Consider the following 23,963-nt stretch of genomic DNA (forward strand, 5'->3'; position numbering starts at 1 on the left):
CCCTAACTCTGATGCTCCCAAGGACCGTATCTGTTTAGATCCTGCCTTGTGCTACCAGAGATATGAGGCGGCTCATGGGAAACACATTCAACAAAACCGTAAACCTCAAAAATAAAACCTGAGTCAGTGGAGACACCAAACCGAGCAGGAGCTTTGTGGATGCAGCCCGTTGAGTTGTTCCATTATCTAGGAGGTCAAAGAGGAAACCTTAAAGCTGGCGGGAATGGGAAGGGGGCTGCATGGAGAAGGGGTGTCAGGACCACGAATTCCAGGGCACATGGTGGCTGGGCATCTGGCTGGGCAGCCAGAAAGGTAACCCAGTGGTCGTTCAGCCAGTGAAGTCATTATCACCAAAATCTTGGCTTTCTCTGCCCACCGAAGTCAAATAACAAAATTATGGAGACAGAGTTGGGAGGAAATAGAAAGGTGGCTTTAATCTTGAGCCAGTGGAGGAAAGACACAGTAGGTTCATGCCTCTAGGTCTGTGCCCTGCCTTCCATGAGGAATCTGGAGGATCTTATAGAGGAGGGCGCACAGTCAGAGGCAGGTGATAAGGGACAAAGTTGTAAGCATCTTGTATTCTTCTTCCTCTTATATTGTTTTGAACACAGTCATATGCTGGTGTCTGGTAGCCCAGGTCGTTGGGTCCATTGTCTTCTGTTTATTGCACCGCGGCTTTCTTTCTGAAATGCAAAAAGAGAAAATCTACAAGGGGTGGTCTGCAAACAGTGCTGTAAAGGTGATCACCAGATACAGGATGTGATAAAAAAGAGTTAAAGGATAATATACAGGTAGGGCAGTGGTAAAGAATTCACCTGCTGATGCAGGAGACTCAAGAGATGTAGTTTCAATCCCTGGGCTGGAAAGATCCCCTGGAGAAGGAATTGGCAACCTACGCCAGTATTCTTGCATGGAAAATTCCAAAGGAGGAGGAGCCTGGCGGGCTACAGTCCATGGGGTCGCAAAGAGTCGGACACCACTGAGCATACATGCACACATACACAGGTGCAGAACATAGCTCCTGCAGAGTTAGAGGGTGATGGGTGTGGGATGTAATTGACATATCAGGTCAGTCTCTTGAAAAACAAACTACAGATTAGGAACAGTTAAAATCAAAAAGATTAGTTACAGACTACAGACTAGGAATGGTTAAAGTTAAAAAAGAACCCATCAAAGGGCAAGAGAAAAAAATAGAAAAACTTTTTCCACGGCAACAAAGTAGTCAAGGGCAAGGCTTTGTGGGTCATGGATACTTGCTACAGAACTTGGACTTCTCCTGTTGGAACCTGGGAGACACTCAAGCATTGTGAGCATCGTGGTGACGGTACTGGATTTGTTGGTGACATGAGACGACTCTCAAGACTTTGTGTGATGTGATTTTAGGTTGCTCAAAAGACCCTCTGTCCCTCTTTCATGCATTTTCCTACATCCGGCTGTCTTTTTGTTGTTGTTCAGTCACTAAGTCACGTCTGAGTCTTTGCACCTCCAAGCACGCCAGGCTTCCCTGTCCTTCGCTGTCTCCTGGAGTTTGCTCCGATTCATGTCCATTGAGCGGGTGATGCTATCTACCATCTCATCCTCTGCTGCCCTCTTCTTCCTTTGCCTTCAATCCTTCACACTGGTTATCTTTCCTTTATGCTTCTACTTGCACCACCTGGCCTGAGAACTTTCTCTCTTGGCCTCCAAGGTGGTCACAAGACCCAAGATCCACCATCATTCTCTGCCTTTTGAGAATCTGAATGTTCAGTTAGATACGCAGATATGATGGCCATGGCAGCAGGTAGAGCAAAGTTTTCTTGTAGCAGCCATGGGAGAGAAGGTTCACCTGTTCTACTTCCCAGGCCCTCAGGGCTTCCCTGGTTCATATCTTTCCTAAAGTGTGGTTACTGATCCTCATTTCCGGGAGCTTCCCCAGTGTTCTTCAAATAGATACATTTTGTGCTGAAGTTAAAGGACATTTCTGTTATTTGTTATCAACGCTTGGCAAATGTACCTGCAAATATAACCCTTGATTTCTCCCTTGCAAATAGCTAATGACTGTACTTTCTATAGTCTATTACTTAGCTTTTATCACTTACTGATAAGCAATGACTCTAGGCAGAAAAGACTGTGGGGTTCTCTAAGTCATTTACATGTTAGCCTGAATTATTGCTAACTCTTTAATTAAGGAGTATCTTGAAAGTGGCAAAGACAATAGCGTGGAGAATGGGGGAAGTATGTCACTGGGCAAGAAAGAGGAAATAGAGTTTCTAGAAGGCCCAGTTAACGGATTTCAGAGTTTCTCTAATGTTAATCCCATCTTCCTCATATTCTCCTCTCTCTTATTTCTCCATTCTTGACAACTCCTGTTCTCTTCAAGACTTCTGGACATCTCTAAGAACTCTAGAACATGTTGATCGTGACTGTCACAAACAGAGGGGTACATTTCAGGTCATTTAGACTGTTCCATGCACAAGGTCACTCTCTCACACTGAGCATGTTGTCTGTAGATGGACAGTCCCAGCTACAGAAGACTTGCTGTTGCTCCCAGTAGTCAATTCCTGTGAGGGTTAGTGCTTGTCCAGAGCTGAGTCTGACTTCCTGCAAGGTTCACACATTGGCTCTAAATTTTTTTTCCTGAAACATGCCTGCTCCATCATCTACGGTTACCTTACAAACAGTTGAAAATAGACATCATGGGAGTTGAAAGATTTCTCTGAGCGAAATATATCCACACAAGACATATCTTTTCATTGCCGGTGAGCTCCTCACACTGGATTATTTCCCCATCTTGTCCTTGTCTTTTTGGAAACATAAGTCCCGGAGTTGGACACAGAGAAAACTCCAGATGAGGTTTAATCACTTAAAGCACACAGATCACTTCCTTTGATCTGGAAATATACACGCCTAGTTCTATTGCCTATTTTGTTAGTTTTCGAAATAACTGATTTGTTGCAAGCTTGGTTTTTTTCGCATGAGAAGAAATTATGGAATGGAAAGTAGACAGAACTAAGTCATAGAGGCTCATATGCTGTGCAAAGGTATTTTGACTCTTACCTGTAGATGGTAGAAAGCATGATCTGTAGTCAATAGGTCTTGAATCTCTTAAAAGTTTTGTTTCCAGTTGAGTTTTTTGAACCAAAATACAGGAGCTTCCATTTGTCCCAGCGTGTGCCCTGAACCGGGGGGTTGCTTCTATGGATTTGACCCTCTAGGGGCTGAGTCATACTCTATACTGACTTCCTCCATCCAAAGAGATTTCCATTTCTTATTTTTAAGCATAGCTGCATCAACCGTGTGCTGTACTCTGCTCAGATGTTCAGTTGTGTCCAACTCTTTTGCAATTTCATGGACTGTAGCCTGCCAGGCTACAAAACTAAAGAACCTCTTGATGAAAATGAAAGAGGAGAGAGAAAAAGTTGGCTTAAAACTCAACATTCAGAAAACTAAGGTCATGGCATCCAGACCCATCACTTTATAGCAAATAGATGGGGAAACAGTGGAAACAGTGGCTGACTTTATTTTGGGGGGGCTCCAAAATCACTGCAGATGGTGACTGCAGCCATGAAATTTAAAGACATTTACTCCTTGGAAGGAAAGTTATGGCCAACCTAGACAGCCTATTAAAAAGCAGAGACATTACTTTGCCAACAAAGGTCTGTCTAGTCAAGGCTATGGTTTTTCCAGTGGTCATGTATGGATGTGACAGTTGGACTATAAAGAAAGCAGAACACTGAAGATTGGCACTTTTGAACTGTGGTGTTGGAGAAGTCTCTTGAGAGTCACTTGGACTGCGAGGAGATCCAACCAGTCCATCCTAAAGGAAATCAGTCCTGGGTGTTCATTGGAAGGACTGATGTTGAAGCTGAAACTCCAATACTTTGGCCACCTGATGCAAAGAGCTGACTCATTGGAAAAGACCCTGATGCTGGGAAAGATTGAAGCCAGGAGGAGAAGGGGACAACAGAGGATGAGATGGTTGGATGGCATCACCGACTCAGTGAACATGAGTTTGAGTAAACTCCGGGAGTTGGTGATGGACAGGGAAGCCTGGCGTGATGCAGTCCATGGGTCTGCAAAGAATCTGACACAACTGAGCGACTGAACTGAACTGAACTGAGCCTGCCAGGCTCCTATGTCCATGGGATTCTCCCAGCAAGAATACTGGAATGGGTTGCCATTTCCTATTCAACCAGGGGATCTTCCTGATGAAGGGATTGAACCCATGTCTCCTGCAGTGGCAGGTGAATTTTTCACCACTAGAGCTACCTGGAAAGCTCCACAACATTCATACATATATATTATTCATTAATTCATTCCATCCTTAACTTAGAAAAGGAGGGAAAAACTTGAAATGGAAAATCTTGCATTTCTCCCTGTCCAATCTCATAATGCCAATTTCACCTTGGCTTTATCTTTCAAGATCATGCTGAATTTTGATTCTATCATTTACCTTATTATCATTTATCCTATCATTTACCCTATCTATCATTTACCTTATTATAAACCTCCCTGTCAAGTTTGTTTCTCCTTCTTATTTTCCCATAAACCTTCCATATTTTTCCCAAGGCAGAGGATCCTGGCACAATTTAAGTGTTTCAGAAATCAATAAATGTTGGGGAGGACTTTGGAATCCCACTGACCATGGAATTATGGGGTTTGAATCAAGCTACCAAGATTTCAGGGCTTAGCAGGTGGTGCTAGTGGTAAAGAACCCACCTGCCAATGCAGGAGATCTAAGAGAGGTGGGTTCGATCCCTGGGTGGGGAAGATCCCTTGGAGGAAGAAATGGCACCCCACTCCAATATTCTTGCCTAGAGTATCCCATGGAAAGAGGAGCCTGGTGGGCTACAGTCTATGGGGTCATAAAAGAGTCAGACATGACTGAAGCAACTTAGCACACACATGCACCAAGATTTCAACAGGCAGTGGGATTCCAGGTGATAAGTGGGTTCCCCTGGAGAGATCTGACTTCAAACAGAAGTGCAAAGACTGGCTGATTTGCACCTCCTACTAGGAGACTGTTCAGGTGCTGAGGCAATGGAGGCAGGAGCATAGAGGGTCATAAATTTGAAGGCAGAGTGGGAGGAGGAAGAAACCCAAAGCGGCTATTCCCAGGTTCCCTGCTGGATCTACTACGACTCTCAGTCTAGCAAAAGGCCCCTCTGCCTCCTCTGCCTCTCCGCTCCAGAGAACGGAAAAGTCAGCATTCTCCCCATGCTGATGACATCTGTTACTGCCAGGGATTAAGAACAGCCTCCAAAGATATCTGCCCTGTTATCTGTTATTTCCAGACTGAACAGCCTAAAGTTATCCACTCTAAAACCAAAATAATTTTTTGTTTTGTTTTGTTTTTTTAATGGTCTAGTAAGACCTGCTAGGGAAATTCTCCAGGCTAAGATGATCAGGCTCATAATCTATGGAAATGGATGGCTCTTAGGCCAGCTAAGGAGGTCTGTGTGCATCCTCAGCCTTTTCTCAACCACAGTGATATCACTTTTATATGTTCTTTATATGGGACTTCTGCATCGAATTTACCTAAACAATGAGTTCTACGCTTTAATTAAGGTCTTAAAAGTGTTGCCTGGAGCTTTTTGAACTTAATCTTGCTTCTGTTTGTCTTTGGGTGGGAGCAGAGGGAGAAACATGGCATTTCCTGGTGGCTAAGATGGTAAAGAATCTGCTTAAAATGCAGGAAACCCAGGTTGGATCTCTGGGTAGGGAAGATCCCCTGGAGAAGGGCATGGCTCCCCACTGTAGTATTCTTGCCTGGAGAATTCCATGGACAGAGGAGCCTGGCAGGCTACAGTCTATGGGGTCACAAAATATTGGACGTGACTGACTAACATACACACACATAGAGGGAGAGACAGTGTTTGAAAAAAAAAAAATTGACTCTGCCATAGATTATCTTGAGTCACCTGCAGGTAGATGAGACTGTGGCCATATGTGTTTGTTAATTGCAAGAGATTAAAAACCCTCCTTAAGTTTATCAAGGATCATTCATTTGCTTATGTAATGGGTAGTGCAAAGGGTACCTGCTTCAGGCACAGCTGGATCCAGGTGCTCAAACGGCTGTCATCAAGCAGCTGCCTCTGCTCTCATTCAGTGATGCTTTCTCTTTTCTTGACTCTTTAATTAATCAGATGACCAATTTTAAACTAATCACCTTGCTCAGGAGATGGAGAATGCTTGCTGTCCAGCCTGGGTCATCTGTCCACATCCATAGGAAGGCCAACAGAGAGAAAAGGGGAAGTCTCTAAAAAGAAATGAAAGGAAAAGTGTTGGATGAACAAAATGATAAAATTTATTCCTACCACTGTAATAGAATAGAGACCCCAGAAACTAAGCATGTTTATATAGAATCTAATATATGGATGCAGGTAGTTTGACAGATCAGTGGGGAGATGAGATTCTGTTTACCAAAAGGTGTTGATAAAATGGTCACTCATCATGGGAGGAAAAAGGTGAAATTGGATCACTGCCTGACACTGCACTAAAAATGAATTTCAGATAAATGCGAGACCCAAGGGTCATTGTAAAAACTTCCAAATTCTTATGTAATGTAGTGAAGAATATCTTTCTCATTTTAGGATAGGGGAAAAAAATAAAGATAAAAAGCACAAAGTATAAGAGACTGAAAAATTTAAGAACATTATAATTAAGAAATTTTGTTAATCAAAAAAGACATATTAAAGAAAATGAAGAATCAAGCTATAAACTAGAATATATACAAACGACACACACCAGGCAAAAGGTTAGTATAAAAAGACACAAATATGAAAACATTTAAGAACTCTTACAATGCAATAACAATATGATAAATCAATAGAAAAAATAAGCAAAAGACATGGAAAGACATATTACTAACCCAAAAAATATGCAATAAACTTATGAAGAGCCGCTCAACCTCAAGGGTAATCAGTGAAATGCAAATCTAAATCCTGATGAGATGGAATTTTATGTTCAGGTAATTGACAGAAATTTAAAAGTCTAACAATATCAAGTGTTGATCAAAATGTGGAACAAAAAGAATGCATATTATACACTGCTAGCTGGAATGTGAACCGGTATCATCATTGTATAAGACAGTTTGGCATCATTATGTAAAGTTGAACATTTATAACCTATAAAGAAAGCTGAGAGCCAAAAGGCTCTGAGAGTCTCTTGGACTGCAAGAAGATCAAACCAGTCAATCCTAAAGAAAATTAGTCGTGAATATTCATTGGGACTAATGCTGAAGCTGAAGCTCCAATACTTTGGCCACCTGATGTGAAGAACCGACTCATTGGAAAAGACCCTGATGCTGGGAAAGATTGAAGGCAGGAGGAGAAGGGGATGACAGAGGATTAGATGGCTGCATGGCATCACCAATTCAGCGGACATGAGTTTGAGTAAACTCCGGGAGTTGGTGATGGACGGGAGGCCTGGTGTGCTGCAGTCCATGGGGTTGCAAAGTCAGACAAGGCTTACTGACTGAACTGAACTGAATCAATGAGGAGTTCACTCCTAGGTACACCCCTAAATGCATTTCTTACATATGTGTCAGCAGATGTGATAAGATGCCCATAACGATGCTAACTTTAATAGTAATCCAGAGACAACCCAAATGCCCATGGACAGTAAAGCGGATACATATGGTGGTATATTTGAGGGGGGATTCCCTGGTAGCTCAGCTGGTAAAGATATCCATCTGCAATGCAGGAGACCCTGGTTCAATTCTTGGGTCGGGAAGATCCCCTGGAGAAGGGATAGGCTACCCACTCTGGTATTCTTGGGCTTCTCTAGTGACTCAGCTGGTAAAGAATCCATTCAGCAGTGAAAAAAGATTGGTTGAGGCCGCAGAAAACAAGAAAAGTGTACCTTCGTGACGATATACAGTATACTTTTTCAATACAATTCAAATAACCACTGGAAACAAAAGTTATCTCTTTTAGGCATGCATTTATATATGTGATAAAACTGTGTCTTAAAAAAAAAAAGGAGATGACAAAGTAAAACACCGAACGATGTTTACTTCAGGGTGAGAAGGACTAGGAAAAGAGCAGGCAAAAAGCACGTAAATGTGTGGAAAGATCTAGCTCTGGACATGCCCTTGGCTCACGGGTGTTCGTTGCATGGATTGACTCTGACAGTGTGTCATGACTGGAGGATTTTCATTCATCTGACTCTGTGCTCCAGAGATCCGTTTGATTTTTGAATGGTAAGCTGTTGGATAAATGCATGCAAATATGAAGGCAAAGATCAGTGCTTAAGAGAGACAATCAGAAGCTGATGGTTCGAAGATGATGTTTAAAGCCTTGGGAAGAATTTGGATGAGGAGGAAGAATTCGGATGAGGAGGAAGAATTCAAGGAGGGAGGCTTGTGGTCCCCACTGTTTAGAGACATGGCAGAGAAGCTGAGCCAAGACGGGGCCCCGAGGAAGGAAGAACACTTGAGTGTGGTGTCTGCACCCTAAGAAAATAACGCATCTGAAGAAGAAGGTAGTGGTTAGCTGTGTTGAGAAAGGTCAGGCCAATGAAGTGACCACTGGATTCCAAGGTCACTTCAAGGTCATCGGTGACCTTGAGCAGAGACGTTCCTATGGAGTGCAGCAAGATGAAACCTCTTGATCTTAGATGACACCACCCTGCGTCAGACCCTTTTCTGTCTATCCCCCGTGACATCTCTGCCTCAGTCTGGTTCCCCACCAGCCCATCTGCACCATATTGGACACAGGCCCGACTATGACTGTCCCTGCTGATGTCTGCTGATGCTGTATCTTCATGACAAGACAACTTCACCAGCAACCTTTCTTGGCGCTCTTGTCTCTCTAGTCTATTTTGAGTTTCTCAGAGTCACGTGTCTGCCCACCTCCAGGTGTGTGGCCTTGAGGGCCCATCTTTGCCCAGCCAGCAGTCTCTTAAGACTTAGCTCACATAGCCTGTGCAGAGTCTTCCCAGGCCGACCCTCCCCATCTTCTCCTCATCTGGCAGAGTTTCTGGAAGCGGGGCAGCAAGCTGAGAGATGTGGTCACCTCGCTTCTGACTCCGACTCTGCCACTGGTAATCTTCGTGACTTGGAATCAAGCCCTTTCCTGCTCTGGGTTCTCTATGTCCTAATCTCTGAAAGGAGGAGGTTCAACTGGGGTGCTTTGAAGGCTCCTTCCCTCTGGGATATTCTGATTCTAAGGACAGAGGTGTAGATTTCTATTCTGAACGCCTGCCATCAAATGTGTAGACAGAGTGACCATAATCTTCTGTTCATAGGAAACTCACCTGGCCTTTGGCCAGTCAAGAAGTGGGGCTATGGACACACAGTGAGAGACTGTACATGGCGCCCAGTTGCTGGGTGGTTCTCCACCTAAGCTTTTCCTCAACAGCTAAGTATGGCCAGCGTCTAAGACTGGCTAATGCTTCCTAGGTATGGCAAAGAACCCATCTGCCAATGTAGCAGACCTAAGAGATGCAGGTTTGATCCCTGGGTCAGGAAGATCCCCTGGAGGAGGGCATGGCAGCCACTCTAATATTCTTGCCTAGAGAATCCCGTGGACAGAGGAGTCTAGAAGGCTACAGGCCATAGGGTTGCAAAGAATGGGACACGACTGAAATGATTTAGCACCCACACATAATGGGGCCTGTCTGAGTCCAGCACAGCCAGTTCCTGGTTCCTTGGCTTCTTTGAATTGCAAAGGCTTTGGGGAATAAAAGGGAATTTTATTTTAAACCATTATTATGCGACACCAAAAGTGTTTCTCGTTTTGAAATGCCTAGTGACGATCGGTTTTATTTTTATACCCACCATTTCCTTGCAAAGAAATTAAACAAATAAACAGATGCCTCTCTCTCTCTGTTTTGGCTTGGGTCCACAGACAATACAGTGCTTCCTGCACCATCTGCTGGCTCTGTAAAGGTAATTAACAAATGCACACTATTCCCAGATGAGGCTGGTTTCTAAAGGACAAATCACACCAGGCAAACAGGAGAGAAACAAAATTAGACCGTGGCAGGCATGCCGGCGGCTACAGACCCGGCCTCCACCGGAGTGCGTTGTTACAGCCGCTTGTCAAATTTTAGCTCCTGGAAATGAATTCAAATGGATTTAGCTAAGGAAACTGAATTTCACTCCTGCTGGGAGGCCCTTAATAAGGGGAGAGGACAATTTCAGGGTGTCCAGGATGTTTGTTTCTCAGATCTCATCCTCTGTCTTTATTTATCATCATTTTCTTAAGAAGGAGAAATTAAAACAGACCTCAACAAAAGCTCAAGATATAAGGCGGCATGGGACTCTGAACTTTGGTTTCAGAGGCAGGCAGATTTGGAATCTCAGTATCTGTCTGATCTGCCAGTATCTGTCTGATCTGTCTGATCTGTGTAGCCCCTCTGAGCCTCGTTCTCACACCTGAACGCTGGGGACAACAGTGATACGGAATGTTCAGACTCATTGTCACAATGAACGAGATCATGGATTCAGGTCAGGGGCCACATCCAGTGTCTGGCCAGTATGGAGCCCATGGTCAGTGGTAGCTGCTGTTAACATCACTATCAGGTAAGGATTCAGGACAGATGGCCTAATCCACTCTCAATGGCAGGGAATTAATAACCCTTCTAGCAAGATCCATATTCTAAAAGGGGCAGAAGCTCTGAATGTAAAAGGAGAGACTAGAAGAGTTGACCTTAACAAAAACCTAACCCATTTGAAAAGACCCCGATGCTGGGAAAGATTGAAGGCAGGAGGAGAAGGGGATGACAGAGGATGAGATGGCTGGATGGCATCACTGACTCAATGGACACGAGTCTGGGTGGACTCCGGGAGTTGGTGATGGACAGAGAGGCCTGGAGTGCTGCAGTTCATGGGGTCGAAAAGAGTCGGACACCACTGAGCGACTGGACTGAACTGAAGTCTTAAAAAGATGCATTTAGGGGCAGAAGATACAATTACCATCCATACATATTCAAAATATCTAAAACCCAACAGAGTAAGTGCTCATTTGGATTAAGATTGAGGGGCTGGAGTAAGAGGTATGGGGTGGAAATTTAAAAAGTGGAGGAGAAAATGGGCTGCAATAAGATTGAAATAAGAATTGTGGAAGCAGAGAATTGTCTTCCTGGGAATAAGGAATTATTTGATATGCTTAAAGTTGTTGTTGTTGTTCAGTTGCTGAGTCGCGTCTGACTCCTTACGACCCCATGGACTGTGGCACATCAGGCTCCTCTGTCCTCCACTATCTCCCGGAGTTTGCTCAAATTTATGTCCATTGAGTCAGTGATGCTATCTAACCATCTCATCCTCTGCCACCTGCTTCTTCTTTTGCCTTCAATCTTTCCCAGCATCAGGGTCTTTTCCAGTGAGTCAGCTCTTCACATCAGGTGGCCAAAGTATTGGAGCTTCAGCTTCAGCAATAGTCCCTCCAATGAATATTCAGAGTTGATTTCCTTCAGAATTGACTTATTTGATCTCTTTGCAGTCCAAGCGACTCTCAAGAGTCTTCTCCAGCACCACAGTTCAAAAGCATCAATTCTTCAGTGCTCAGCCTTCTTTACAGAGTTAGAAAGGACCAAACAGGAGATAATGAAAAGATGGGGAATCCTGGCATGCATCAGTCCATGGGGTTGCAAAGAGTCAGACATGACGCAGCAGCTGAACACCAACAACAAACAGTAGATGGTTCTGTAATCTTATAGAAGCTCAGAAGCTACAGAGTGAGGGGATGAGGATGGTGGCTTCTTTGTTTTCTTTGCCTCTGACTGGTCAAGTCAGGGGTCAAGGAACCTGCTTCTGGTTCCCCAGAAAAAAAAATCCCAGAAAACACTGTTCAATGAGAGACCCAGGGCTGCTGGAAGCAAAGTCAGAAGGTGGATGTTTGTTTTCCAATGGCGGCAAAAGATGCCCCGGCCAGTAAAATGATAATGTCTGCAGCCCTTGGACCCCTCCCTGATGGCTGGAACTTCATTTTTGTGGAGGGAAAGAGTTTTAGTAAATGTCAAATTCACCCACACTTGCTGCTGGTGCCGGATCTCTTAAAATATCACCTGCTAAGGGGCACCTGGCCCATGGCCAGAGGAGCCAGCAGCCAGCAGGCCCACCTGGAGAACAAAAGCTACCTCCATCTATCTGCCCTGAGCTTGCTCAAGGAACTTTGTCTTCTTCCTACTCAACAGCCTTCGATACTGACCTTCTCCTTGGTGACAGCTGGGAATTCAGAGCATGGTGACCTCAAGGCATCCAATTCTTCCTTTGAAATGCTTTGGAATTCTACCTCTTCCCTGATGTGTTCCCGAAAACCAGGACCAACCGAGGATAAATGCTCCTCCTCTGTTCTCTCTTCACGTTAGGGGCATCCTGCCATCACCACTCCTCTGATCTACTTCCTCATAATTTACATAAAAAAAAGAAGTAGCAATTACTATAGACAGTACAGTAGTGGGTGTGTTAACTGGGCACATGATGGCAGAGAGAGGCTTCTTGTAAGAGAAAACCCTCAGTTCCGAGTCAGGAGTTGGACTTTCCTAGATCGATGCGATTGGAGAAGGAAATGGCAACCCACTCCAGTGTTCTTGCCTGGAGAATCCCAGGGACCGGGGAGCCTGGTGGGCTGCCATCTATGGGGTCCCACAGAGTCAGACACGACTGAAGCGACTTAGCAGCAGCAGCAGATTGATGAGGGGAGAATGGAATTCCAGTATAGAGACTTGGAGAAGCCTTGATGGGTGGAATCACGACTGTGGTCCTATTTTCTTGGCTGGAGTATTTAGAGGGCACTGAAAGCGGGTTGCAAAGCTAAAATCAGAAACAGCTTTGCTTTACAATGGCCAGGCCATGGAAGCAACCTAAATGTTCACTTACAAAGGAACGTGTAAAGAAAATGTGGTATAAAGAGAGCCACAATGGAATATTGTCCAGCCATACAAAGAACAAAATAAAGCTGTTTGCAGCAACATGGCTGCAACTAGAGAGTGTCATACTGAGTGAAATAAGTCAGACAGAGAAAGACCAGTATCATAGGATATCACTTACATGTGGAATCTTTACAAAATGATACAAATGGACCTGTTAACAAAACAAAGAGTCACAGATGTTGAAAACAAGCTTGTGGCTACCAAGAGGGAAAGTGGAGGGGAGGGATAAATTGCGTGATTGAGACCGATGTACACACACTACTAAATATAAAATAGATAACTAATGAGGACCTCCTGTATAACACAGGGAACTTACTCAGTACTCAGTAATGACCTGTATAGGAATGTGTGCTTAGTTGCTCCGTCGTGTCCGACTCTTTGCAACCCCATGGACTGTAGCCCACCAGGCTCCTCTGTCCATGGGATTCTCCAGGCAAGAATCCTGGAGTGGGTTGCCCTTTCCTTCTCCAGGGGATCTTCCAGACCCAGGGATTGAACCCAGGTCTCTTATATTGCAGGCAGATTCTGAGCTACCAGGGAAGCCCATGGTATATGAGAATAGAACTTAGAAAAGAGAATATATGTTTGTGGGTGTGTGTTAGTTACTCAGTCGCATCTGACTCTTTGTGACCCCATTGTAGCTCACCAGGCTCCTTTGTCCATGGAATTCTCCAGGCCAGAATATCAACCTGGAGATCTTCCCCATCCAGGGATTGAACCTGGGTCTCACACATTATAGGCAGACTCTTTACTGTTTGAGCCATCAAGGAATCCCAAATACATGTATACGCATATGCATATGTATATGTATATGTGATTCACTTTGCTGCTCAGCAGAAACTAACACAACATTGTAAATCAACTAGACTTCAGTAAAAATTCATTTACAAAAATAAAGGGCTTTCCATGGCCTGTCAAGGAATTTAGACTTTGTCTTGGAGACAAAGAAGTCCATTCAGAGTTTAAATGGTGATGACATGATTCTACGTGTTTGAGAAGGCTCATTCGAATGTCCATGGGGAGAAGGGATTGGACAGTAGCAAAGGAGACCAGGGTGCAGGTTATTGAAATCATCTCTGTGAAAACGAGACGGGCCTGAGATATATATGAGATATATATATATCTATATGCAGTCAGTGCCTTACATATAGAAAGTGCTCACGTGGTGACATTACTAGCAATGGGCACGACTCGGGAGGAATCTCAGATGACAGATGACATCCAGGTTGCCCACTGGCATATTTGCTTGGGTCTGGAATTCCTCTATTAATGAGAGAGAGATTTGAGGACGAATTTTTCTCATTTCTCTTTTGCCTGTCCAGTGACTATTTTGGTGGCGTAATTATTGAATTCAGTGGAGTTTGCTTGGGGTGGAGATAGGACGAAGAAAGTATCTGGGTGGCAAATTTAATGCTTGGACGATTATTTTGCACTTTTTCACAAACACAGGCTCTCTTGATAAAGCAGGTGCATTTGAGCAGATGGCGCTATCATCCCCCGATTTTACGAAAGGGAACTGAAGGGCAGGGACTGAGGCGCCTGTGCAAGCTGATTCCTGAGGAGTAGCTTAGAGCCCAGGACGCAGCCTCTCAGGACAGAGGCCCCCTCAGAACTCGGGCATCCTCAGAGGAGGCGGGAGCTTCTTTACCTGTATTTTCATGGGCATCCTCTCCCTCCCAACTGGACCTGGCCGCTGGTAGCAGAGCATCCAGATGCTGAGGTCTGAGTTGGAAATTCTACAAATACCTGCAGTGGACACGAGGCCAAGGACGGGCATTTCTGTAGCACCCAGGCCCTCTCTTTATCACCCCAGCTCCCACACACGTCACACAGCTGAGATCTGTGATGATAAGTGACAAAGACTATACTGTAATCTCCCTGGGTCAGGGAGATCCCCTAGAGGAGGAAATGGCAACACATTCCAGTATTCTTGCCTGGAGAATCCCATGGACAGAGGAGGCCGGTGGGCTTCAGTCCATGGGGTTGCAAAGAGTCAGACCTGATTGAGTGATTGAGCGTGCATACTGCAATCTGGGGGTTTCACAGGTGGCTCAGTGGTAAAGAATCGCCTGCAATGCAGGAAGCACAAGAGACTCAGGTTCAGTCCCTGGGTTGGGAAGATCTCCTAGAGTAGGAAATGGCAACCGACTCCAGAATTCTTGCCTGGAAAATCCCATGGACAGAGGAGCCTGGTGGGCCACAGTCCGTGGGGCCACAGAGTCGGACACAACTGAGTGATTGAGCACAGCACATACTACAATCTAGGCTTCTCTCCACCCTTTCATCTGCTTTCTTCCCTGTTCCCACCCTTGAAATGGCATCGTAATATTTATGGAACAAGTTCAAGTTCCCTGCCTGGCACTAGAGAGCACCCCTGACCCCATCTGTCTTCTCTTTCATCATCTGTCCTCCTGTCTTTACAGGCACCTTCTCTTGTAACCAGAGTGTAGGTGACATTGGCTTTCCTGCCCCTGGGGTTGCCTGTACACTGATAGGGTCAGGTAAACTTGAGGTCAAGCCCACGCTCTGTAATTTATTAGCTGTGTGATCTTAGGCAGGTTTGCACAACTTCACTGAGCCTCAGTCTGTTCTTTACCATGAAGCTAATTATCCTTTCCTTGCAGACTTGTATTAAGAATGAAGCAAATGTATGCCACGTGTTAGCACACACCAAGTATGCCGTACTATCAACAACCACCGTCTAAGATCAGTTCAAGACCAGCCCCTCTCATATCCCTGGTCATCACACAGAGCAATCTCCCTCCCTTCTGCCTCCTGGAAACATAATAATTGCTGAGATTTATTGAGTATTGAGGGCTTCCCAGGTACAGTGGTAAAGAATCCACCTGGAAATGCCAGAGACACAAGAGAAGTGGGTTCGATCCCTGGGTTGGGAAGATCCCCTGGAGAAAGAAATGGCAATCCACTCCAGCATTCTTGCCTGGAGAATCCCATGGACAGCCTGGTGGGCTAGAGTCCATGGGGTCACAAAGAGTCAGACATGACTGAGCGTGTGCACACACGCATTGCTATTGACTCTAGGCCTAGTACTATTTTCGTGGATGATCTTAGCTGACTGCACCACAAGCTGAAGCATCTTTCCTACCTGTATGTTATCGTTGTAGAAACTAAGACTCAGGAAGAGTCAGCTATTAGCCTAGGGTCGGGAAGCTAAGTGGGAGGGGAAGGATTCCAACCCAGGCATTCTCATGCAGGGCCAGAACTCTTAACTGTGGTGCTGGATCTAAGATGTCTACACCTGAAAAGTATATCCTGGGAGACGTAACTAGAGTTCCTCTTACTGCGTGTTCCACTCAGACATTCATGGAGGCCCTTGCATGTGGCCAGCCATGCACAGAGAGAACCAACAAGCAAGGTCCAGTTGTAAGGACCTCAGAGTCAGTTGAGGAAAGGACATAGGCACCCAAACCAATGCCACTCAACACTGCAGGCATGGCAGCTGAGCTTGTGTGCGAGTGAGGTCAGTGTCAATCTGGGGAGGTCAAGGAGGACTCCGTGGAAGAGGCGGTCATGTGTCTTTCCCATCTGGCATCCTTCTCAAGAATTAGCATTTCTGGATCGTCCTTTAACTTCCAATCATTTTCCTTCTCTCACCCTTTGGAGGGAGAAGCTTGTTTTGTAATCTTGGGGTGCTATAACAAAACACTGTAGACTGGGTGGCTTAAATAGTAGATATTTGTTTCACACATTTCTGGAGGCTGAGATCAAGGTGTTAGCAGGATCAGGTCCTGGTAAGCACCCTTTTCTCAGCTTTCAGATGCTGCCTTCTCACCGTGTCCTCACACGTCAGAGAGAGGGAGCTCTGGTCTAAGGCTCTTCTTATAAGCTTACTAAGTACATTGTGTGCCTACCTTCATGACCGCATCAAGCCCTGATGAACTCTCCAAGGCCTGTCTCCAAATACTATCCCACTGGGGATTAGGACTTCAACATATGAATTTGGTTGTGGGGGGTGGGGGTTGTGGAATAGAAGCTTTTGGTCCATAATAAGCTCTGGGAGTTGGTGATGGACAGGGAAGCCTGGCATGCTGCCGTCCATGGGGTCGCAAAGAGTCGGACACAACTGAGCAACTGAACTGAAGAACTTTTTGGTCCATACAGAAGTCTTTAAAATAACCAAGTGCCTGCTAAGTTGCTTCAGTCATGTCTGACTCTTTTAAACCCTATCGACTGTAGCCTATTGGGTTGCTCTGTCCATGGGATTCTCCAGGCAAGAATACTGGAGTGGGTTGCCTTGCCCTCCTCCAGGGGATCTTCCCAACCCAGGGATAGAACCTGCATCTCTTATGTAATTCTTCAGGTGTAATAGCATGGTGATGTCATAAAGTGAGAGAGAGGAAAATGAGGGAGTTATTTCTTTGCATTGTGGGTGCTCCTCTAAGGCTCTGAAGCTTGGAAGATCCAGCATAACTATTTTCAGGCAGGAGAAAGTCAGCAGGCAGGAAGCCTCAAGGTTCTGAGGCAGTCCCTCTGGAATCCAAATATAGAAGGACTGAGAAGGAGGAGAAGGGGGTTTCAAGAGAGGATGGGACTCCTAAGTCACCCTTCCAGGTAGATTCTGCCAGAGAAGGACAGGTTAAATGATGCGAAGGTGGAGACACGTTTTGTATTTCCATCCAGGCTCCCCGTGTACCTGTGACCAGGAGGGATCAGACTGATGTGTCCAGATGCCCTTCTTTACAGTGAGATTAACTCAAGCAAGAGACAGACAGCAAGATCGTCTTTGTGAAGTCAGGAACGTGGCTCTGCCTCCTGTGTATGAACAGTGCTCCACCTGAATGTTGAACCCACCCTCAGAGGCAGCTCCCTCATCAGGGACTGAGTCATGACTGATCACGCTCAACTGTGTAGCCAGCCCAACCTCGTCCCAAGCCCCTGTTCCCCTCTCTCTGCTAGTCTAGCCTGTCACTACACCCCCAGCTCTGCACTTGACCCTTAGTCCTTCCCTCCGCCCACGCCCAGGGGCCCCCACGCTTCTCTCCCTGTTGTCTATTCCGTCTCCTCCCTACAGTTGGTCAAGTCCAAAACTTACAAGGTTTGTGATGGGTTGCCATGGGGCTCTTGGTTCTATGTATGTTTCCCTTTTGGTGGCGCAGTGCTCCAAGCTGGGCAGCACGGTGAGCATCTTATATTGGGTGGGATGATAAAAGAGATCCTGGAGTTGGTGTCAGAAAACCTTTCACCTCAACCCCAGCTCCTGCACTTACTGGCAGGGAGATGTCGTGTGTGTCCATCTTTCTGATCCCAAGCTCCCTCCTGCCAGGGTTTGTGAAGGTCACCACCACAGCCCAGGGGTTGCCACTGCCCACACCACCATAAACAGGGGTGAAGTGTGACACCCACACAACCAGGGCTGGCGAAAAAGCCCCATCCTGGGCCCTGTTCTCTAGGAGGGCAGGGGTGCAGCTTCCGAGACTCCAAGCGCATCAGGTAAACAAGCCCATAAGAACCTGACAGGCTCTTTCCCAGCCTCAGTTAGGGAAACAAAGGCTCCCTTTAGGCTGCACCCTTCTCCCAAAGTCCCTGAGGCTGCTCTCTGCTTCTCAGAACATCCTCAGAAACAACTGGCCCTTGTATTGATGACACAGAAAATCAGGATCAAAGAGACTGATGACTCATTTGAGGTCACTGGAAAAAAAGGTGTTGGATCTCTACTGGGTTTCTGCTCCTCCCAGCTCTACTCCTCTGCTGCTAATTAAGAATCTACCTGGTGAGGCAATTGCATTTACAAAACTCCCTCTGTTTGCAAAGTGCTACTGAAATGTGGTTATAAGGGGAGTCCTCTAGGAGGCCTCTATCCTGGAGGACTTTACAAGCTGAGCCCAGACAAGTGACAGATGACATCTGATCAGTACTGAGTGGTGCTAGGGGCTTGTCCTGAAGCTGGAAGCAGGTAAGGCTGAATGGAAAGGGTGAGTCTGAGTAATATTAAGAGCAGAAATCACAAAGCACAGAGAAAAGTGGAGGAGGCGTCATTAGGAGCAGCTGCCAAATGAAAGCAGCAGGGCCTCGGTGGGTGTAGACTTGCCCACCGACTGCCTCTCTGGGGTCATCCTCCCCCACCTCCCCCCATCCTCCACCTCTGGGTCCCCCCAAAAACCAGGACCCCAATTGGACTTGCCGTTGCTGGAACACGCAGGGCTCTTTCCTGCCTCCCTGACTCTGTACACGGAGCTCCCTTCCCTGGAATGCTCCTTTCCTCTCGTGCCTACAGGAAGAAGAAAAATTGACTCCATCTCTCCTCTTCAATGAGGCCTTGGCCAGCTTCTATAGACAGAGATGACTGCTGCTGCCTCAGGCCCCATTTGAATTGCAGTGAAAAGAACAGTGGGTCCTTGAGGGTTTGGTGTGCACGCATGTGTGTGTTTGTACATATGTGTATGCATATGTGTGTGGTCTATATAGAAATCATAGGTAGCCAGATAAGGTGGTAGTCCCTAGTGGTGCCCAGCTCTTTGCCATCCCATGGACTGCAGCCCACGAGGCTCCTCTGTCCCTGGGGTTCTCCAAGCAAGAATCCTGGAAAGGGTTGCCATTCCCTTCTCCAGGGGATCTTCCCAATCCAGGGACTGAACCCAGGTCTCCTGCATTGCAAGCGGATTCTTAACCGTCTGAGCCACCTGGGAAGCCATAGACAGATAAAAATCTCAATTTTTAGAGCAAGTCTGTGATATTAGCCCCATTTTACTGCTGAGCCTCCATAACAGAGGGCTGGAGACTTTAACTTTCCTGAGATGATTCAGCATCTGAGTTTGGACTGAGGCTCAAACTCTCACTTCCTCTCTCAGACAGGCTGCTGCTGCTAAGTCGCTTCAGTCGTGCCCGATTCTGTGCGACCCCATAGACGGCAGCCCACCAGGCTCCCCCATCCCTGGGATTCTCCAGGCAAGAACACTGGAGTGGGTTGCCATTTCCTTCTCCAATGCATGATAGTGAAAAGTGAAAGTGAAGTCGCTCAGTCGTGTCCAACTCTTAGCGACCCCATGGACTGCAGCCTACCAGGCTCCTCCGTCCATGGGATTTTCCAGGCAAGAGTACCTCAGACAGGAGGAAGTCCTTCTCCATTCCAAAGACGGTGACATCTGATTCACCTGCCTCACGGCTGCCCCTGCTCTCAGGGCCCAGCTCTGGAGTGGAAATCCAATGCACATCTGTTGAATAGAATTGATTCAAAGAGAGCTGGCAATTAGAAGGCTTTTGCAGACGTTGGTGGGACAAGGTGCGGTGGCATAAAAGATGAGTGAGGAAAGCAGGAGTCAATTAGCAGAGGATGCTCCAGCCTATGATAAGGAGCTTTAATTTGACGGGAGACAATGGGGAGCCATTCATTGCCGAGCTCGGGGAAAGGTGGTGACAAGCCCCTAATGACACATGAGGGCCTTTGAAACCTCTAATTGCTGCCTGCAATTTTCCTATTTCCTTGCAGAAGTGACGGGCCAGGCCCAGAGGATGAGCAGGGGGCTGCCGTTTCCCAGGCTGCCCCGCCCACAGCAAGGTCTCCAAGAGATCACGATCACCAGCCCTTCCCCAAGGGCCGAGCAGGGAGGCTGCGAAGGAGCCCAGTCACTGCCCCTGCCTGTACCTGAACCCTGATCAAGGTCCTCCCAGCCTCCCACATCCAACAGCTTACGTGGCTCTTGGGATGGAAGGAGTCTGCAGGGACCCTCGGACCCCTCACCCCGTCACAACCCTCAGGTACCATCACTATTGGCCTTTCTGCAAACTTCTGCCCACCTCCACCCTTCCTGTCCCACCTACAAACCCTCCCTGGTCTCTGTCCAAAGAGAGCGTCCACTGCTTCCCAGGATGTCAATTGCACCAAAGCAGGAGGCTTCCCCGCCTGCCCCATCACCACGTTAAGAGTCCCCACACAGAGAGAGAGGAAGGCGATCCTGAAATCCTGCTTGTCGGAAGATGGCGGGCTGCTGGGGATTTCATCATTTATTTTTTCCAAGCTTGGGATCCCTCGCTTCTTCTGTCTGGCACAAAACCATAAGGAGACCAGTGCCTGGGGCTCTGGCCTCCCAAAGCCAGTGATCCGCCAACAGCAGAACGGATTCCAGGCGCACAGGACAATGGGCTCTTGAAGCCGCAGAAAGTCGCTCAGTGCTGTATTGTTTGCGTGTGATGCGGCTTCTTGAGCACACACAAACACTCCCTTTTTTTTTTTTTTTTTAACCAGCCCCGTGACAGTGACTTAATTACCGCCAAAGATGCTGAGAAGGATTCAAATTGCAAACGTCTTCCCCCACCTTCCCCCCAACCCCGCCCGCCCCGCCAAAAGGGAAGGAAAGAAAACCAAGCCCCACACGTGAGACAAAAAAGCCAGGCACTGGGCAGGAATGTGAACTCGGCAGCGGGTACCAGGTGCATTAATTACACTTGATTGCGTGTGGGTTTACGACTGTGATCACTGGCGTTCGATCACTGGCCCAGCATCTGTGCCCAAGGAAATCCTTGGTATTTTGCAAAGCAAGATGAATATTGGCCAGATGGTGACTTCACAAGGGCATCACTCATGTAGCATTTTCTTGCCCCAACACAGATTTCTGTGAAGGAATCTTGAATGCCACGCCGAACAAAACAGAACAAGAAAACCCAGTCCCCCCAGGAGGCGCAGCCGTAAGCTGAAGATGAATGGTTTTGACAGTGACTCCGACAGGAGCCCACATGGCAGGCAGGTCCCAGGCTCCAAGCTGCAGATCCTACCAACCCTGTCACAAAATGACATCATCCCGGCATCTTCAATGCCCAGTGGGAGGGGGAGCCCCGAAATGTCACTCTGCAGGAAACTGGCTCCCTTACCTATTTTTTTTTTTTTAATTAAGTTTGTGTGGTGATGGCTCTCATCAGCACCTGCTTGCTTGGTAATTTGATTTTGATGGTGACCAAGTGGTCTTGCCTGGAAATCCCCAGGGACAGAAGAGCCTGGCGGCTACAGTCCGTGGGGTCTCAAAGAGTCAGACACGACTGAGCAGCTAAACAACAAAGGGAAGAATGTACTTTTGGCTTCAGCAACCAGGACTAGTTCCCGGGCACTGGAAGGGACACTGAGAGCGAAGCAAATGTCTTTTGAAGCTCTTAAAAACAAACAAACCAAAGCCCTGGTGTTATCAGGCCACTCTCTAGCAAGCAACATAGCCCAGTTCCGAGTCGGTCTGAGAAAGGTCTTGCTCTCTGAGGACTAATGTGCGTCTGACCCACATGGAGTTAGAAGAGTAGGCGTCGTACACCTGCCAGTGGCATTTGAAGTGTGGTCAGCCTGTCTGGAATCCATGCAATTTCTACAACCTACACACTTCAGTCCAAAACCACAAAATAAGGACATGCAGCTGAAGGTCACGCTGCTTCAAAACAAGGTCAGCCCGAGACAGTTCAGAAGCAGATATAACCAGAGTATGCAGCTGGGGTGTGGCCTTTTCACCCTCAGGGTTTCTGCTCACAGACCCTCCAAGTCATAATGACGTGGGGCAAGACAGGACAAAAACCAGCCTAGAGGACGACGTCGCAGCATCGTTTTCCTGATGTTGTTCCTTGTCTTCAAAGGCATCATCCGGTTGTGTTAAAGAAATAAATAATAGTAGTAACCCCAACCGGGGACACACCCACTTGCACACCCACTCTCTGAGACGCACGCATCCCCACCCATCAGTCCCTGTAGCCTGCTGCCTGGTGTACTTGTCCAGAGAACGGGCCCTGACGTCCAGGGCCCCGCTCCCCCACCTACCTGCTGTGTGACCTTTTTCAGGTGACTTGACCTCTCTGAGAGTCAGTGTTCTCAAGAGGTAAACAAGGACAAGAAAGAGAACCTAGTGCACAAGCCGGTCAGGACTGACTGAGGAGATGCTTTGAAAGCGCGGAAGGGAGCTTGGCACTTGGCAAGCGCTCACGCTGTTGTCGTCCAGTCGCTAAGTCGTGTCCAGCTGTTTGCGACCCCATGGACTACAGCACACACCAGGCTTCCCTGTTGTGCACTAACTCCCAAGCTTTGCTCAAACTCATGTCCAGGGAGGCAGTGATGCCAGCCAACCATCTCCTCCTGCCTTCAGTCTTTTCCAGTCTTTTCCAATGAGTCGGCTCTTTTGCTCAGGAAAGTGCTTGTGAAAGGTCAGCAACTATTTATTACGCAGCGCGGCAGCTGTGGAAGTGAAACAGGACCTTCGGACCTCCACCAAGGGCACATCTGTCTTAAGTGGTAAAAATAAGATTGGCGGAACCCAGGCCCTTCTGGGCTGTTGCTTCCTGCTCTGTTCGACGGATGCAAATTCGTGGCACGAAGCCCAGGGACCGCGGGGCCTTCTCCGCAGGCGTGATTTGGCAGGCCACCCTGGCAAGCAGCCCACCTTACCCCATTTAAAAAAAAAAAAAAAACCTCTATTGTTTCTGAGAAAGGCTATTTGATCCTCCAAATAAAATGCTATTCGCTGTGCCCCCGGAACAGAAACAGCTCAGGGGAGCCAGCCCCTCCTACTAAGAATCTGCGGCCCGACACCAGCCAGGAGGGGCCGAGCTGGGTGACTCAGCAGAAAACGGCCTGTTGCTTACTTACAGCCCGCCTACCCCGCAGGCCAGGAGAGGAAGGCCTCTGTGAGGCAAACGGAAAAGGACTCTGCTCCCCACCCGGGGCCCAAAGCATCCTTTGTCCCCTGGGACTTTAGACAAGAACCTCCGTGTTGACATTTCAGCTGGCAGAACCAGCCAGGCCTGGCCCAGAGAGGCAGGAACCCCCTTGGGGTGCTAGGAGCCTCCGTCCACACCCTTCGGCCTCCTTCCTGAGCCCTTTGTACATATTCGCTTGTTGAATCTCATTGCTATGAGTTGTCAAAGTATTGTGTCTCTAATCCGCACATTTAGGCATCCGTGTTCTCTCAACTTCTTTTTTTTTTTTTAATTTATTTTGATTGCAGGCTAATTACAATACTGGGGTGGTTTTTGCCATACATTCACATGAATCAGCCATGGGTGTACATGTGTTCCCCATCCTGAAACCCCCAACCTCTTCCTTTCGCTGGCCTCTCACCACAAACCTGGGAAAGACCCAGAATTCACATCCCCTGCTGAGCTTACTGTGGAGAAATCAGGGG

The 23,963-nt window shown here is 47.1% G+C and overlaps 2 long non-coding RNA genes across 3 annotated transcripts; one reads left to right on the forward strand and one right to left on the reverse strand.

Moving 5' to 3' along the window:
- Positions 1 to 417: 417 nt before the first annotated feature.
- LOC112447129 (uncharacterized) lies at positions 418 to 12,463 on the reverse strand. Its single transcript, XR_003035228.2, has 3 exons — positions 12,135 to 12,463; positions 6,018 to 6,238; positions 418 to 683 (listed from the first exon to the last, which is right to left on the reverse strand). It is a non-coding gene; the product is annotated as an uncharacterized lncRNA (long non-coding RNA).
- Positions 10,364 to 22,644, forward strand: LOC132345551 (uncharacterized). 2 transcript variants are annotated; one of them, XR_009494966.1, is made up of 4 exons: positions 10,364 to 10,507; positions 17,500 to 18,772; positions 20,306 to 20,574; positions 21,062 to 22,644. It is a non-coding gene; the product is annotated as an uncharacterized lncRNA (long non-coding RNA). The 2 variants fall into 2 exon arrangements; XR_009494967.1 differs by having other exon boundaries at positions 21,425 to 22,644.
- The last annotated feature ends 1,319 nt before the right edge of the window (positions 22,645 to 23,963 follow it).

The sequence above is a fragment of the Bos taurus genome, chromosome 6 (assembly GCF_002263795.3).
Source record: "Bos taurus isolate L1 Dominette 01449 registration number 42190680 breed Hereford chromosome 6, ARS-UCD2.0, whole genome shotgun sequence".
NCBI classification, from domain to species: Eukaryota; Metazoa; Chordata; class Mammalia; order Artiodactyla; family Bovidae; genus Bos; species Bos taurus.